This window comes from Cyprinodon tularosa, unplaced genomic scaffold, assembly GCF_016077235.1.
Source record: "Cyprinodon tularosa strain WSP-4 unplaced genomic scaffold, ASM1607723v1 ctg8, whole genome shotgun sequence".
NCBI classification, from domain to species: Eukaryota; Metazoa; Chordata; class Actinopteri; order Cyprinodontiformes; family Cyprinodontidae; genus Cyprinodon; species Cyprinodon tularosa.
The window spans coordinates 2,750,960-2,769,670 of NW_024039562.1; the positions used below are offsets into that span (position 1 = coordinate 2,750,960).

Sequence of the window (18,711 nt, forward strand, 5' to 3'; positions counted from 1 at the left end):
CTGTGTATCTCTATAGCTGGAAAACTGGACTTTCCTGATTTGATGAATTATAGCATACACTCAGAATGTTATTACAGAATTCAGCGTAGATAAAATAACAATTAAATTGTGTTAATAAATAACCATACACAGCTCAAATGTAAAATGCACAGAAATATTGACAAGCTCAAAATTATTCATACTCACTGTATGAATTGTATATTTGTTTTTTTTTGCTCCTTTTTCTAAAGTGAAGTGAAACAGGCTACTTTTAAAAGGAAACAAAAACTTTGTAAAAAAAAAAAAAAAAAAAATCTGTATTTTAAATATATGTTATATATTTTACAGCCTTGTCAAAAATCATCGTAACACCCTGTATTGGCAGCAGTCAATATGTCTGCTGCTTTGCATGTTCTCTCTGGTATTTTAATAATTTATCTTTGGTGATAAGTTCTAGGTTTTTCACGATTTAAGACCATCTTGCAAAAGGTAACATTGTGTGATGTCACAATTTCTGGACATCTCACCTGACCTGCGTGCCGCCATTACAGGAGCTGCAAATGACTACTTCTGACTGTATATTGATAGCACTGCTGTAAAATTCATCCAAATGCCATAGTCTTGTGTTGGTTATGGATTTAGTAGTCATTCCTATGAAATAAATAAAGCATCTTTCTTTTCCAACAGTGAAAATTCTAAAAAGATCTGCTTGGGTGCAGGCTGCACCAATAATCGGTCAAAACAGCAAAGGCTGGAGTCCAGAATCAAAGTGGACCTATGTGTGTATTAGGCACTTGCCTTATTATCACAAATTGACCACTGTTTTAATTAACGAGGCAAGAGAGACAAGCTTTTTAATCAAAATGCAAGATAGAGAAAAAAATGCAGACCTAGGATAAAATGGGAAATTATTTTAAGAGGTGTGTGAGTGGCTCTTAAAAAGCTGTTTGAATATAACCTTAGAAGTAATGTATTGTGGCCATACCTCCAGCAGATACACCTGCCAGGTGGTCCCTTCTCTACCCCAGTTTGCCACTCTGTCTGCCTGGCATGCATCCTTGATCGTCTCTTGTCCTTCCTACATGTCCATCAGTTAGCCTAGATGATAGTCTCTACATCATCCTCACCTAGCCTCTATAACTAGCCTTTGTCAGTTGTAGCCTCTCCCCACCCTGGGCCTGTCTTCCCGATGGATTAGAACTAAAGTTTCATCATATCTGCACTTATCTTTTGGAAGAAAACTTTGTTGGTGCTGACAAATCCTTATTGGTTAAACCATGTGTAAAATATTTTAAGAGTACTGTCTGAATGTCTACTTTTATATCTTAATTTCTACTCTGACTTCACAAAGACTGCAATGTGTTTTATATCAGAAAAGTTCACTTCGGTTCATCAAGACAAATTCTAAAAGTTGAATATTTTTACAAACACAGTGCAACGCCAAAACCAAAAAGATGCAAAGACATAAAGAAATCCACTTCTCAGGTTGTGCAAAGAAGAGATTAGTTTCCATAAGCCTAAAAGTTAATATAGTGAAAAGCTTGAGCTGTAGACATTATCACAAAACATAATTTGTTGATGAGAAAAACTTGGAGGCCATTAGAGCTGAGCTTCTGCAGCTGAAGGGCAATGACAAGATGTCGCACCTAAATGGGTTACAGAACAGCAGGGCTGTGTGTGTGTGTTGGAACGATGTTCTGAGACACAGCTGAATAACAGGAAAAGGAAATGATAAAATCCAGTTATTTTGTAATACAGTCTGCTTCAATGCTCTAAGGAAAAATAGATTCATCAGGCAGTTGAATAGCTGGTAGATAACAGAGTGGGATTTAGCAAAAGACAATATATAAAGAAAGAGATTACAGGAAAAAAACACTCATAGTATAAGAGGATAAAAAAAGGTAAGGAAAGAAATGGTCTAAAGAAAGAACTGCCTAATTCTGTGAGAACTACCAGTAAATAGTAAGCAGCCTTAAATTTCAAAGGTCTGAAATGTAAGAGTAGCTCTCCAAATGTCAGTCTGTCTTGGATAAAAAACCAAGTCAAGGCTCATCATTCAAATTCTGTATGTATGCAAACACTATGATAATATTAACACTGCATTCGAAACAACACATTTTAATCAGGTTGTGCCATGGGCCTTCATAATACATTAATTATTTCTTCTGTTTTTCTTGTTTAGTTAACAGAGTAGAGTCCTGCACGGGTCGAGTTTTACCAACCCGCACCCGCCCGAACCCGTTAGGATGACTACCGAATCCGACCCGTGACCCGCGGATATCTTCAATTCAAATCCGAACCCGACCCAACCCGTTGATATTTAACCAGCAACCCGACCCGTTAACACATTAAGTAATAGGCTATAGTACGCGGTGCTGCAGAACAGCACCATTAACACTGCAGCAGATGTGTATGCACTGACTGTGGCCTTTTTGGAGGGAAGCCCACACTGCCGGCAGGGCTTTAAGCTAATATAACATTTCTGATGTCCATAACGACACACACGCATAAAAAAAAAATCACCAACTAACCGCCCGCACTAAAAAAATATCCGCCCGACCCCCGACCCGTTTATTTTTATTTATGTATTTTCACCCGCAAAAGAGCATTTTAGCGGGTGACCCGACCCGTTGCAGGACTCTATAACAGAGTGCCTCTATATTTTGTAGAAATGTGTTTAAAATTGGGCTGAACAAGGGTGCACTTTATAGCAGTATCAACTGGCATATCTAAATTTTCCTTAGGTGTGCGTATGTGAGCATGGTTTTATGTCTTTGTGTGCCTCTGTATTGCACACAAATACAGTTCGTTCTGGGGTGGATTCGACAAGTCTCACCAAAAAATTATCCTATTGGGATACTAAACAAATCTTGGCACTGATGATTGGCTTTATTAATCATTTCATTCTCCCGCTTAGCTCTGTCCAGTTTCTGATTACTGCTCATCATATCCACCTGTTCAAGTTTCTATTTAAGCAGCGATCTACCAGTAATCACAGCCAGGTTATTCTTGTACCTTTAGCGAGAGTTCTCTAGCGTACCTGATAGGGTTTCTGATTGCCTGATCCTCACCCGTTTTTCCTTTTGGAAGTCTGAGCCTGCCTGTCACTATTCTGATCTGTTTGCCTGACCTGTCTTCGGAATCCTGTTGGATTCTGCCTGTGCACTGAACCTAGATTTGCTTCCTGACTTCGACCTGGATTTCATTTCGGTAACTCTTCAGACCTCTGATCTTCTGGTTCTGAATCCTGAGCACCTCCTTGACATCGGCTTTGACTTCACCCTCTGGATTATGTTGCCTTCCTTCATTTGGTTGGATCTGATCTCTTGCCAGTTCTGTAGTCTTGAAGGTTTCAGCATCTGAAACTCTCTGTGTGGCAACAGCTGCGTCTTGTCAGCCAACCGGCTGGAATCTACCATGTTCTTTGGGCATGGACTAAACTATAAAGCCAGATTAGTAACTGACCCATTCTGATCATCCTCGGGCAGGTTTTAATGGTTACTAACCTGTGTTTCTCTCCTGCGAAAGTTCTTGCTTTAGACGCCCAACACCTGTTACCACAGATTTGTTTGTTTTAATAAATGCTTTTGAGTTATCCCACTGTCTGTCTTACCTTGAATACTGGGTCTCCTGTTCTGAGCCATGACATTAGGCTTTCATAAACAGTTTTAGTGGAGGGATCATACCTCTATGCATCAGCAGCACTGTGTCTATCTCCCAGCCAGCTTGCAGATCAGCCTGATTGGTTGATGTGGCGCATCAAGCTGCAAAAGTTCAATTTTTCCAGCTCCAGCAACCGCTGCTTGTGAAACTTTGAACATTTGAGCAGAGTTTTCAGGGGAAAAACTGGGCGTGCAATTTAACTCTTTTTTTTTTTTTTTTTTTGTTAAGGCTGTACAATGTACGGCCCTATGCATTGCTAGTTATAATCCTAGTGGTCATTATTGTCCCTCTTTCGTTGTAGCGTGAAATAACGTAGAGCAGAAAATTGGGCATAAATCAAAAATATTTGTGACAAGCTGTGACACACTGCTGTTGGAGTATAACCAGCCATTTAGATAAAGGCAATAGTTTTGCTAACGCTGAAAGTTCAACTGTATCAAAGCAGTCTAAACCCGATTCAGATCCTATGGAAATTCCTGGTCATGATTGGGTTCCAGCTTGCTCTGTTGACATTTGTAAATGTTAAATATTGGGTCTGGTCGAATATTGGATCCTCAGTCTGGTACATTACAGAAACAGTATGTATAAAATAAAAAATTGATTCATTGATAGATTTGATAGAGTAGCTAAATTTGTCATCTAAAAAAATGGGGAAATCATGTTCATCATTAGAAGATTCTATAATTCATAATTGCTTTTTAACAAAGCTGTTCATGTTCAGAGGCCGTAAATCCAGTCTAACATCTGTTCAGCAAAGACTGTAATTCATCATAAAATGACAAGTTCAGTATATGCTATAGCTTTAATAAGTGCTATTAAATCCTGCTTGGTAAAGTGGGAATTACTCTAAGGCTATTAGTAGATGACAGGGTTTGTGTTACAGACAGGCTTTAGAAGATATGTAAGATGCTGGGCATGGTAGAGACAATTTTTCCTCTCAGTAAAGCTATTATATTCAACCTTAAATTTTGTTATTTTCTAAGATCTCCCCTGATAGACAACCCACTGTCCAAAATGACTCCCCATTTACTAGACTCACATTACCCATCATAATACAGGCTCCTCGAAGGAAGAGGTCAAAGTAATCAGATACAAATCAAAACTAAGTGGGTATCATTTGTTTTACAAATGCGGTGTTACCTGATATCTGATAGCTGATTCTGGACAGTTTTTCAGTGTGACCTGATATGCTGCAGTGGAAGAAAGTAACTTAATTAAGACAGCTGTAGAGATCAACTGTATTAAACTGCTTGTTTATGTCTATGCCCTTTGGTTATGTTCAACAATATATATATATATATATATATATATATATATATATATATATATATATATATATATATATATATATATATATAGTAATTCTATATTTAAAAGAATTCTGATGTAAAATCATTAATTTTTTTGTAAATGAAAGCAATAATTGTTTTCAATTGCTGGCATAAAGCTAAATACAGTGCAAGGGACCTGCAGTGATGGCTGGAAAAAAACGAGCAATCAGAGAAAGAGGTGAATAAAGTCTGTGTGTCTCTATACACTTGGCTTTCAGGGAGCCCTAAGGCCTGCAGGATAAGTATATCAAATCTTAAAAAGGTTTAACTTTTTCCCCACTGAAAAGATTATTTGACCAACCAAATCAAGACTGAAATCTGTAAAGAACTATATGATGCAGACAGTTTGCAAAAGGCCTGCAGACCCCTGATGTTCACTCTAGGCACATAGACGTATGATCCATCTCATACTCAGTAATTATATAAGCTTCGACATACACATGGCTGACACAAAACAATCATATCTTGAAAAAATAACTTTTATTGATGAAAAGAAATTATGATGATAATGAGGATGAGGATGATTATTCTTCTTCTTCTTCTTCTTCTTCTTCTTCTTCTTCTTCTTCTTCTTCTTCTTCTTCTTCTTCTTCTTCTTCTTCTTCTTATTATTATTATTATTATTATTATTATTATTATATATTCTATTATTATATATTCTAATACTATTATATTATTGTTATCTTGACTTTATTGGGAAGCCTGGGTTTGAAAAAAATATGTTTTTATTGTAGACATGATGAACTGTGTACTGTAATATAGAGCCACTGCTGGTTTTTGACCAAATGATCAAGCATAAGCTAATTATGGTCTGGCCACAAGTTATATACCATGAAAAATAGTCACTTATGGGAAAGCTTTATAAACCTTCCAACTACACATAATTAACAAAAGTATTTATTTTAAGATTTTTTATTTTTACCTTGGGATTACTTGCAAAGCCCCATTGCAATAGTTATATAAACCGGAAGCAGAAATATTGGAAGCATGCATGCAATGACTTGAAATAGCTGTATATGTCAGGAGTTGTGGAGGTTTTTCACTGACCTAAATGCAAAACTGTAAGCTGAGGTGGTTTCTTGCAAATGTAATATAGATCCAAAGGGCAACAGAAGCAAGTCCAAAAACCAAAACAAAACAGAAATCCAAGAGAAGTCAGGGAAAACACACACGAGGAGCAAGAAATGGTGAAAAACCAGCAAAGAGTAACTGAAGAGGAGGAGTATAAATGGGAGACTGAACAAAGACTGGGCTAATCAACAGATGAGGAACAGGTGTGGATGGAAGCATCTAGAAGGGAGCTAGGAGAAGGAGACTGACATAAGGGGGTGACAGAGGGTAAACAAGAAATACATAGGAACTCAAACGGAACCAAAAACAACTAGAATTACAAAATGGAAATGAAAAAAAAAAGGAAAACTCAAAAGGAAAACTTAAACAGAATCAAAACCATTACAGTATATAGTATAAAAGCACTTCTGGGGTGCTGCAGGGATCCAGCATTCAGCTGGATTATGCAATCTGCAAGTCTCTCCACCCGAAATGTTTAAGAAAGTCGTTTTAAAATAACTTTTTTGGCAACATGTAAGACTATACATGTGGCAGAAAGCTGACACAGTACATTTTTGTGAAGATATCATCTGTATTAGATAGATGTAGTGTCATATGTGAAGACCGATGTCACAATACAACGTGGAAGGAGGAGCCACAGGTGAAAGACCCCTGGTTTACAACAAATCCTTTTTATGTGTTTAGAATAGTTGCCACAATGTTCAGACCTCAAGCCAGTAAACAACCAGTAGACATCAAATTTGTTATCCAAAAAAAACCCTCCATCCAAGCTGAATTAGTTTAAGGTTTTTTACAAAAAAATTACCTGATTTATTCTTTATATGGAAAAGAAACAGGTAATGGAATAACCCAAAATAAAGTGTAAACAATATATAGAATACGAGTTTTCCTAACAAAGTTGATTTGTGCAAATCTGGAATCTTAAGCCAGCTCCTTTGTTTCCTGTCTTTCATTGCTGTATAAACTGATTAATTCAGGTGTGTCTGGCCATAGTCGTCATGGTTACTGAGGTCAGGTGCACCTAGATTAATCAGTTTATCCAGTAGAGATGGGAAACACAGGTGCTGTCTTAAGTTCAGGAAGAAGTGGAGTATTGCATGTTCATTAACAAAGTTAAATTTTCCCCTTATTGCATCCATACTGAATCTAGAATTCAGTGCTAAAATTGTCAGAGAATAGTCGAGATATTATAATGATAAAAAAAAAAATTAACATAAAAATGGGATCATTACAACTGATATTGTCATCGCAATAGATCCCAGTCGTATGTTTCTCATGGAGGTTATCGTGAGGCATGACTATAAGACTTGCATCTCTGTCTGCAGCAAAAGTCAGTTAAATAATGTATCAATGTATTCATATTTTCCACTACACAGTATGCACTACTTTATGCTGGTCTATTGTACTATACCAAATAATACATTAAGGTTTGTAATTATACAGAATTATAACACAATATAGAAAGTGTACAAACTGTGTAAAAAATAGTAAAGCTCCTTTGATTTAAAATGATTGTTCAAGTCTTTTATGGTGAATCCACTGCAGCCTTAAAGAGAAGCACTACAACCTTTTTTGCTCCAAATCAAATCTTTGTTTCATAACAAACAAATCATCAAGATACACAGCCACTTTGAGTTAGCCCATGTTTTTTTCACATGGATGGTACATTTTTATCTGAGCTCATATCTGAAGTAGCGATAGAGAAAAATCAAACACAAGTAAATAATCTTAATTACCTAAAATACAACTGCGTATTTATATTTCCATTAAGAAATAAAATGGTTCCACCCACACTTTCTATTCTTTATAATTTTTCTTTAAATGTATCATATTTCTTACATTTACTGGGCTGCCATATCTCCTTGTAATAGTCATTGTAACTCTAATGGAGTAAAACCTAATTTTCCTGCTTTCAGTAATGTAATCAAAAAGGCATGCATGCATGACTAATCTTATATGTTCACGTCCATCGCATAAATTTTGAATGTGAAGTGTGTCACCATTTGCAAGCCTTCCAAAGTATGAAAGTCTTTTTACTTATACTCCTCTGACGATGCCGTTAGAGAGAAGATGGAGTGAGTGTTGAACCTCGGGGCTCATGCTCCCTGCTGATGATTCAGCTTAAGTTCACTTTCCCTATATCCATCACTGAGTGAGACCAACCCAGAACCACAGCCAGCACCAACAACACCACCAGCAGAAAGAGCACATCATTTACATCATGCTGTCTTGGTCCCCCTGGCAGTAATCCATACACCTGCACAATCACTGCAGCCTCCATTTGTACCTCTCTGAGGCCTGTAATTTCTGGGAAACAATCTTTCTCTGACTAAGCGTAAATTGTAGAAATCTTCCCTCACTAATCCTTATTGTTAGCCAGTCAGCACTTTGTGGGAGACAAAAAGATTGGCTGGAAACTGCTGCTATGGCACTGAAGGGACATGCTGTTGTAAATCAAGTTAAAACCCAGTCTGAGCAAAGCTTTTTTCCTGTGTCTCTTCCATCTGATCATGCATTTTTATTCTTGTTGGCCTTTTCTTGGAAATTAATACAGTGCTGTAAATTAAATAAAAATAATAAAAAAAAAATCTGTAATTAATCCCAAATAGAAAAAAAATTTATTAGATATTAAAAAACTATTTCTAGTTCTGTTTGTGGCATCCAGTTCAGTTTGTGTAATCCTTGGTAGCAGTCCTTTACGATCTTCCAGATCATCAGATGTTTCAGGGAAATGTGAGCTATTTGGTTAGCTGTGGTCTTTACCATGCAGTTGTGTCATAGCTGCTATTTTTGCTCAGTCTTTTTTGGAATATTGAAAGACAAACAGTGAAATTACCCAAGGTTGGTGAGGCCTTCATGTGTTTTTCTGGTCTGTCTTGACACTCCTGGATGAGTCATCACTGCAATTTCGGAGTAATTTTGGTCGACCAACCACTCTCTTTTAAACAATGTCTATACTTCACATTTAATTAATAATAGAATAATTTTATCACATTGGGGTTACTTTGGATAGCTTTTTATGTATTTTACTTTATTTATAAATTATTGTTAGAATTTCCACTCAAATTATCTTTGTCTCACATTAGACTTTGACCACTAAAAACAATGAAGTGTGACAGAACAAAAATAAACATCGATCAAAAAATCTGTAATGGTTCAAGTACTTTTTGATCTACCCTTATATCTACAAATAGCAAAACTGAGAAGTAAACCAAAACATAACTATATCTAGATGGGTGAAGTAAGTGTGTCAAGATGTTGAGGTTAATAATTTCTAAAAATTCTCATAAATGGGGCCAAGGAGAGGGTTGGGGAACAATTACAAGAGTTTTCTAAGATCAAGTCACGAGCAGAAATCTCAGCACCACAATAAGCAGTAATGAGCAAGCTAATGATTGGTTTATTCCTACCAATTTGGGGACTGTATTGCAGCACCTGGGATGACATTAATCATCAGACAGGAGCAAGTCCTAGTATACAATCCTACATCCACTTCAGACGGGGCTTGATTGTGAAATATGTTTCACCTTTCACTCCACAATTGCATTTATTCACTGTTTTAAGCTCCTTAGGCACTTTTACAATATCAATATCAAACAGCTACTATGAACCCAGATATAAAATTCCAAATTCACAATCATCTTAAAAAATCTTACTATATCAAATACTACCTCCTTTATTTTATTTTAGAATGACATGTCCTCACCTTACACGACAGATTTTTCTATAATGAATAAATAATACAGCTTTGCTAGTGCTGCTTGAGAAATCATATAGTTTATCTGATATCATCTGCACTTAACCTCTTGTTGTCAGTATTTGAGAGTCATTGCCCTTTTCACAGCTTCACCTAATGAGAGACTAAAGCTTTTGCCAATGTTCTTTTAAAAAATATCTCACTCTTAATTCAGATTGGAGTGGATTTTTCTATGAACTTTATCTAGGTCACTCTAATTCAAACTATTATCTTCTGGTTTGAGAGTTTTTAGGGTCATTGCCCTGCTGGAAAGCAAATCACTCCCTGGTCTAGAGTAAAAAATGCAGGGTCTCTTCAAGAATTAGCTTGAAGATGGCATTGGCCCTTATTTAGCTCCATTCATCTTTCCATCACAACTGAACTGTCTCCCAGACCGGACCTTGTTGCTTCCTTTTAATGATGGCTTTATTCCTCTTCCTAAAAAAAAAGCTAGGTTTGCTGAGTGTAAAATCAGAAGTTGTATGATAATTATTTTCTAGCTAAACCGTTGCTGTCTTCAGCTCCTTCAGAGTTACCAAGGGTCTATGGGCTGCTTCTCAGGTTAATGCTCTCCAGTTAGAATATGTTCTAGTGGGAAATTGCTGTACAATCAAACCTTTAATCATTAAAAATTCTTCACAATTTCCTGTTTTCACAGTAAACTTTCTTACATAGCTGATTACCGTACATGGCAGGGGATTTTAATCAGCCAATGGCAGTGGATTCTATTTAAGGGCATTAGATTAAATGCAAACAAAGTATGACATGTTCTGATAAAGAAGATGCTCTCAATATCCCCATTAGCAGAAAAATACATTTTACAGTAAATTTTCAGAAGTAAAAGAAAAAAACTGAAAAAGTATTAATAACTCCAGAAGAAACCATGTTTCCTTTTTTTTCTCTGAATAACATCCAGCTAGCAGACACACTGATTAGTAGGAAACTGAGCCCAAATCCAATTCTACAGTATTTAAAAACAAAATAAAGTGTTTTCTTTTAAATTTCTTTTTTAATTAATATTAAATATATTTTTTTCACTTGATTTTGAAAACACACAACATACGTAAGTATCTCTCATCAGTGATGTTCAGCGGACCTTTTACACATGTGAGCAGCACCAGCCAATCAGGTTTCAGTACACAGCATCATACTTTAAGGCAGCCTTTCTATTTGATATGTTTTGTGAAGGCGGCCTGTGCGTTGAGTTCTTCTCGGAGATGACAGTGTGTGCTCTTTGTTCTAGCTGTGCCTTGTGATGGGTCTGCAGTATGCTGGATGAGTCTGGAGCTGCGTCACCACTGACTGTAATAGCAAAACACTGCAGGGGAGAAAAAAACTAAAACATTCCACTTGTACCTTCAGCTCTCAAAAACCGGGAATAAAGCACATCTTTACAAACATGAATGGCTGAATGAAATAAAACCAGATGTACAAATTTACAGTGGTCATTATTTTCTTGTTGTTACTGAATAGATATAATTTTTCAAGTATAATATCCGGAATATGTATTTACTTTAAGTAATCCTGTAACAGATACGAAATTGAATGATTGCCATAGTACGATGGGTAAAACACTTGTAAAAACAAGATAAAAACATCAAAAGCTCAATTTCCATGGAGCATGACAGAGTAAATGGAGGCGGTTCTTGTTATTATCTCCCCTGCGCAAAAGGCTCCCATTTTAATTTTAAAAAGGCACAGCAGGACAAATTCACGGCGTCCTGTTTGAAATTGACTGCAGTACAAGCCAGGTTTCATTTTCCCTCTTACTAATGTCTCTAAAAGGCGGTGTTTAAAGCTACTGTACTGTACAAATGATCACCAAGGCAACCGGAACACTTCATAAAAATATAAAAAAGACAAAACAAAAATAATATGACACAATACAAGAAGGCCACCTTTGATCAATTCTTATGTAATCAAAAAAGCAAGTGTTCTTTCTAAACCCAAGTTTGCATCCTTTTACTGCATTACGACAGTCCTCATATTTGCTTTGTTTTATCAGCTTCATGAAACAGAAAGGTCACAGCATATCTATTATTAAATGACTTGGTCGGGTATATTACATTATTGATCAGCTCAGAACAGCTTCTGAAAACACCCCCTGTGTCAGTGACCTGGCAGTCATGTCATGTCTAGTACTATGAAAGTATTTTCTCTTCAAAGATTTGTATTCTATTTATTTTACTATCTTACATTTTGTTTGCTTAACACGATTGTAATGTGAAACGAAAAAAACAACCCGGACTTCCCTACATCAAATCATGAATTAACTGTGATTATGTTTTTATATGAAACGCTTACTTCACATAAGCTAGCCACATACTGGCCTGATTCACACTATAACCAGAACAGTAGAATTAATAAGTCACTTAAAAATCACACCCACAACATTGTAGATTAAAAGACCTTAAAGAACAACACATCTAAATAGCATTCAAGAATAGATCAAGCACAAACTAATGGCTTCTATCAGTATAAAAGGGGGGAAATATATCTAAGACTTTGAAACTATAGTAAAGAATAAGGGAAATTAAAAAATTATAACAAAAAATAATAAAAAGCACAAAAGAACCCAGAAAAACTAAGCACTGCATGTCTTACTTGTCATAGATTTGGTAAGTCTTCATGATTCAGCAAAAAGAAAAAGACTGCTAAAATGTCCTATATGGTTGACTTTGAGGCCATAACCACAGATTTCCATAGATAGCCTAATACCCAGTAATACATCTTGCTTCTGTCAGTGAGCCCCAGGGCAGCTGTGGCTACAGTGTAGCTTGCCACCATCAGTATGTGAGTGTGTGCGTGAATGGATAAATGACTGAATGTCATTTAAGTCTCCTGATTGAAAAAGTGCTATAAATACATGCTGTTTACCATTTACCATTTCACACAAAGATTTTCTCCAAGATTTTTGGAACAATAGCTTTGTTGACTGAGATGAAACAATATGATGGTAGTGATGGGCTAGGACTGCTTTGCAGTAGGACACAAGGTCGATTATTAATTGATAAGCTGTTCTATTTTCTCTTAAAACAAATGTCAAACAAGAAGATTAGGTTTGAGACCCTAAGTTCAATAGTACCTTGGTTTTAGTTCAACAGTCAAGTTCACATGGATTCAAAGAAAAACTTAGGGTTTTGACATGATCTAGTCATAGTACAAACTTGAATTTAATAAAGATGCTGTATAATGACTTTTAGTTGGTGGCACATATTGGCTATATTAGAACACACAACAAAACTCACATTGAATACGGTTTGACTGCTGAGTAGCTACGGTGCTGGTGTACAGAAAATAATTACACCTGGGTTTACTCTCTTTCTAGCAGTTTACGGGCAAAGCTTGTTATACCTTTTTATTATTCAAGTTGCCCCTCTGTGTTTTCTTGTTTCTTTGTCTTTTTTCCCTACTTAATTTATGGTATATTGCTAAGTTGATTTTACTCTGGAATTCACCAGAACCTCTCTCTATCTGGTCGCTGACTTTTCCTGTTTGGCTGGTAAAATTCTTGAGCTTAACGTAAAAGTTGTTGCACTGTCCAGCCAAACATTGTTCTTGCAAAAGGATTTTGTTGGGCTGCATGGCCCTATTTACTGCACCCAGACTTGGCTGATGTAAGTGTACACAGTTATTTGAATGATTTGAATTCCTTCGATCTCCTGGATTGCATCTATTCTGTAAACGCACAGCATTCAGTGTTAGCCCAACGGTATAACTGGTAACCCAAATCCATAAAATTAACGTGTATATTCACATCAGCCAAGGTTCATTTTGGTGCAGTTGCTAAGCCATTCTGATCGACATAATGACTCCACAAGTATGACATTCAGCATCAAGCTCTTGAATTTCACAAGCAAAAAGTACATTTAAGAGTAAAATCAACCCACTAACCAAAGATGACTTTACTAGCAAAAATAAATAGGCAAAACAGAGAAAAATAAAACAGAGGGGCTATTGGGGGATAAATAGGGATATATCTGTATATATGAGGACGGATACAGGTTTTTGCCTTAAAACTCCTGAAAAAGAAAACAAAGAGCACAAAGCCACAAACAATCCCACGTGAACTTCCCAGCATTACAACAGGACCAGGCTGTTTGCCATGTTTACTATGAGCGACTTTCTGCAGCACACCTGCACTTCAGCCACACCGTATTCAGTAGTGGTGTTAGAAAAAAATAGGTTTTCCAGAGCTATATTGTTATAAAAATTGTGATATATGGTCTTGTTAAAGTATCAGAATAAAAATGTAACATATGTATCATGATACGTATCATATCACCAATTTTTTTGCCAATGCACACACCTAGTATCCAGTGTGAGGCTGTCGAAAGAGCCAGATTACTTTTTTGGCCAAGTTTTTGAGCACAGGCAAGAGACATGACTTCTGCCTTTTCATTGCTCCAATTCTAATCAAAAGTCAAAATAACAAACCATGGGATGTAAAAAATTTATTTTTGTGTAAATGTTTGCTTATTTAAATACATATTTTTTTCTAAATAAATGAAATAATTACATTGCTTGCAAACTGCATTTTGTATTTACTTAGGATATTTTGATGCAGAAGAACAAGAAATCTGTAAAAGAGCAAATACTTTAAAGGACAAAGGAATTCTTCTTATTGGTCAGAAAAAAAAATCTAAACTTCTCAGCAACTGTTAAAAGCTGAACATCAAGAGAACTGCGTGATTTACTTACTCTTTGAAGTAACTGAAGAGGCAGGTTTTGTGTTGTTGATAGTAGTTGTGTAACATCTGACTGAGCCACCTGATCTGTCAGCATATCAGGGCCATAAAAGCAGCTCAGGAGCAAAAATGTACTGTGAAAGCACCACATGGGGCATAGCAAGCAGCAAGAGCTCAGAGACCCGCCCACCCTTCCTGAATCAGCCGTTTCTGTGGCGACCGGAGCGGAGAGGGGTGGAGGGAGGCACGCGGTGAGAGTGAGGAGACAAACATTTCAAAACCTGGTGGGAGAAACATGGAGGAGTGGATGGACTGATGGCGTGGTGGTGGTGGTGGTGATGATGGTGATGGAGGCGTTGTGGTGTTAAACTGAAGGGTGGGGGATCAGTGGGGAGCTGGGTCTGATTGCTTAGCATCACAATCTCTGACAGATTGACAGTCAAATGCAAACAGCAGCATCATCTAATAAAAAGACAAAAAGCTGCACAGGAATATCTCCTTTTCAATGGGAGGTCTGTAAAACCGCAAGCATAAATTAACCTCCTTATAAAAATAGCCTTACAGAAATTCTGATATGTATTAAATATTGCCAATATAGGATTTGGCTTTTAAATTTGAACAAACTTGAACTCAACAAGTGGTGTTTCAGAGGATTCAGAAGTAAACATTGAGCTGTAATTGAACCCAATGAGATTACGCAGCAAGCTACATGAAGGAAGACGGCCTAAATCAGAGCACAGGTTTTTAATCATACATATGAATTATGAATAATTTTACACAAATAAAGTCTGGCATTGTGATATAAGCACAAAGAGAACAATATTCTATTATAATCATATTTGATAGTTATTATGTAATAGTTTTAGAAATAGTATTAGAGTCTTATACCACTCTGTCTTCTCAATGTGTCAAAACCACGGCAGTTAAGAATGACTGCAGATCTCCTGCGCAGTTTTTACCAAAAGCTCCCACTAAGCTCAGGAAAAACAGTAAAAAAAACCCATAAAAGCCTGTGACTCCTCCTGACAGTTGTCGCTAAACTCCATGAAGACCCACTGCAGGCTGTTCAATCTGCATTCCAGCAGATACTATAGTCTGCCTTAAGCACCGCAGCTGAGACAGCACTTGTTTACATTGTGTTTTCTCCTGTTTATCTGATTTAAAAAACACAGACAGATCAGAATGTGAGCTGGAAGATGTTCCCTGTAAAGCCAGTTAGGGACAAATAGATTCACACATGAAAAAACAGGATGAAATGTGATGGTTTCTATTGAATAAGGTGCGACAGTTCCTTCCAAGTGTGAGCAACCATTTACATGTAAAACAAGAAAGAAAAAAAAAAACCCACATCTGTCAGCACAAACAACGAAAGGTAGATAGAGCTCATCTCATAGCATGTGTCGACAATCGATGTTGGAAGATTTTTTTGGCAAACCATTAAAACCAGCATAAATCTTACAAAATGAATAAAACATTGTCTGCAGCTGCTCATTATTTAATCCTTTTTGTGCTCAGACTCACCTGTTTGTGATGCTGGTGTCAGACTCCTGATATGTGAGAGTGTGTGCGTGAGAGAGAAGCTGTGGCAGTGGCAGGAGTGCGCAGAGACTAGGCTGAGTTGGTCACACCGGCATGAACCAGAAGACTGACTGGGTCTGCTCCGCACCTCGCAATTCACTCCTCTTCCCTCCGCATCTCAGAGACAAACAGCAGCTCTTCCTCCTCTGCCTCTCCCTCCCTGTGCCTTTCACAGAGACTGTGGAGCAGGAGCAGAGTAAAGGAAGGAAAGAAGAAAATGTTGGGGGGGCTGCAGATTCTCTGATGAGCCTCTTTTTCTCCCTCTAAAACAGGCAGTTTCTCTCCTCCCCAAGTATGGCTAAAGACAACAGTGGTTGAGAAGGGTAATCAGGTGCAGGGAATCACAGTGAGAAGTGGTTTATATATTAAGTTGCAGTTATTTTTGTGCATTTTGTCTTGAGAAACAGCTTGCCCCCATCAACCACATTGTTTTTGATTGTGTTCATGCGGGTGAAGGGGTGGGTGGGTGGGGATGAAGGGGCTGGGGCTTCACTCCCACCTTCTGCTCCCCCTTTTCACAACCGCCTACCCATCTCTCTTCTTGCCAGCCCCACACCAGCCTGTTGAAATGAGTCATCAGACTTCAGCCAATCAAACGGTGGCACACAGCTCACAGATTAGAATAACAGGAGTATTTATGCTCTCCCATAAGGAGCTGAAAATGAAATGGAGAATGGTCTGGGAGGACCTGACATTCTTGGTGAAGTAATAGAAGCAAACAGAAATAGACTCATTTTGAAAGATGTGTATCAGGACTGTAATTTAATTACCATTTAAAGTCATATCTGGAGAGCGACAGTTATTCCAGCTGGTTAAACAATAATAAAGACAGTTGAAATGTATATATTTAAAAATACACTGCATTGATCACTCCATTACTTGTAAGGAGTGACTCATTGGTGTGTGATTCATTCAATCACTGCTTCAGCCACTAAGTAAAAGTTCAGGCTGACCCCTGTACCTGCCCTCAAAGAAAACCTTAAGGTAAATGACTAAAACAGAACAAGTAATCTTCAGTGGCTTTGCAGTTTGGAACTACGTAATTCCAAAGAGCTGTGACTGTGCTTGAGAGTAGGAGCTATTTAAAGCATAAAAACGAACCAGAAGTTAAATTCATTGTGGGATTGACAAATAGGATATATCTCTCATACTGTATCTATGCTGTTATATCATTTTCATCTTAGTCATAAGATTGCAATACAATCATTACAACTATTTCTTATGTTATTGTTTATATGGAGCACTGTTTTTTTTGAGAGCCTTCTTAGATTTAGTGTTAGTCTTCAGGACAAAAACTATTATTAGTCTTAGTTGCATTTTAGTCATTGATATGACAGTTTTAGTCGGTTTTAGTCGACTAAAACTTAAAAAGGTTTTAGTCTAGTTTTAGTCAGTTTTATGTTGCAAAAAAAAAGTTAACCTTTGCAATTTTGAATAAAAACCAGATTCTTTACCAGACTGACAGCTCTTGCCTAGATACTACAATTGCTGGATATAGAATGTTGCCGTGCAGTTCATCATTGCTGTTGGGCAGAAAACTCACAAAAGTTGTGAAAATAGCAGATCTAGTTCAACACATCATATTGGTTAATAAAGCAGACAGACAAGCTGACAAAATGTACAATAAAGGAATGATTTTAGACATACAAGCTTTCCATCGTAAAGCAAACACTTCCTGATCAACTATGAATTTTGCAGTACACACAGATCAATAAAATCTTAATTGCTCCAAAAAAGCAAATAACTTGAGCATTCTTCTTTCTACTTATTTCTACTAATGTTGGCTTTATTTCTCAGAATTTGCCTCTTTGTAACCACTGCTCAGGTGTCAAATTAGATCTAAATTCATAGGATTTTGATTTAAAAAACCTACATGGCCTTATATTGCCATGGCAATCCAGACCTAAATTGAATGAATATGCTGAATTAAAATGCTGACATATTTAAACTAAAATGTTGACTTCTTAAAGGACAACGGGGAAATGTTTTAATGAATGTTTTAATTAAATAGATAAAAACTTGAACAGTGAGAGAGAAATATTAAAAGTTCTATGCACCTTTCATCTGGCTCTTTATCCAAAAATAAACTGAATTGAATGAAATATTTTATTTGGATATAATTTAGGTATTCCTTTTGGTAGAAATTAAAGAATGTTTAGTATAACCTCTTGTAAGCTGGAAGAAATAAAATCTTGATAGTTAGACAAAGGGATTTTTTTACGCTTGGCAGAGGATGGTCAGCCCCATATTGTTTATTAAGTAGCGAGAGCAGGAAGAGCCATACTGCTGAGAGCGAACCATCAGTGTGGCATGAAACACATCAGTGTGGCATGAAACACAGAATCAGAGCTCCACGCTTGCAAACACGCATTTCTGCACAAGCACAGAGGGAAGATAAGAGCAGAGTTTGTCAGAGTTGAAAGCGCGGGTACCGGACCATTCGGGGTTATTTTCTCAGACCCTGCCGCTGCTGTCATGATCCATCTGTGCTCCTGGGGCATGTGCAAGGATGAAAGTGGACGATGATACAGTTTGAATATCTGACCGACGACCCATTAATTTTTATTTAGTCTCCTTTCGTTGACTAAAACTTAAACCTATGCCTAGTCATGTTTTATTCATCAAAGATTCATGTTTAGCTCATCAGTTTTTCTTTATCGTCAAC

General features: G+C 37.0%; 1 protein-coding gene across 1 annotated transcript in view; it reads right to left on the minus strand.

The window, feature by feature from the left end:
- The window catches only part of LOC119774156 (prickle-like protein 2), a 55,074-nt gene extending 38,605 nt beyond the window's left edge, over nt 1-16,469 (minus strand). Inside the window, exon 1 of the mRNA XM_038271538.1 lies at nt 15,990-16,469. The gene's annotated coding sequence lies outside the window, so the exon portion shown is untranslated. The remainder of the gene's footprint in view (nt 1-15,989) is intronic.
- Between the last annotated feature and the right edge of the window lie 2,242 nt (nt 16,470-18,711).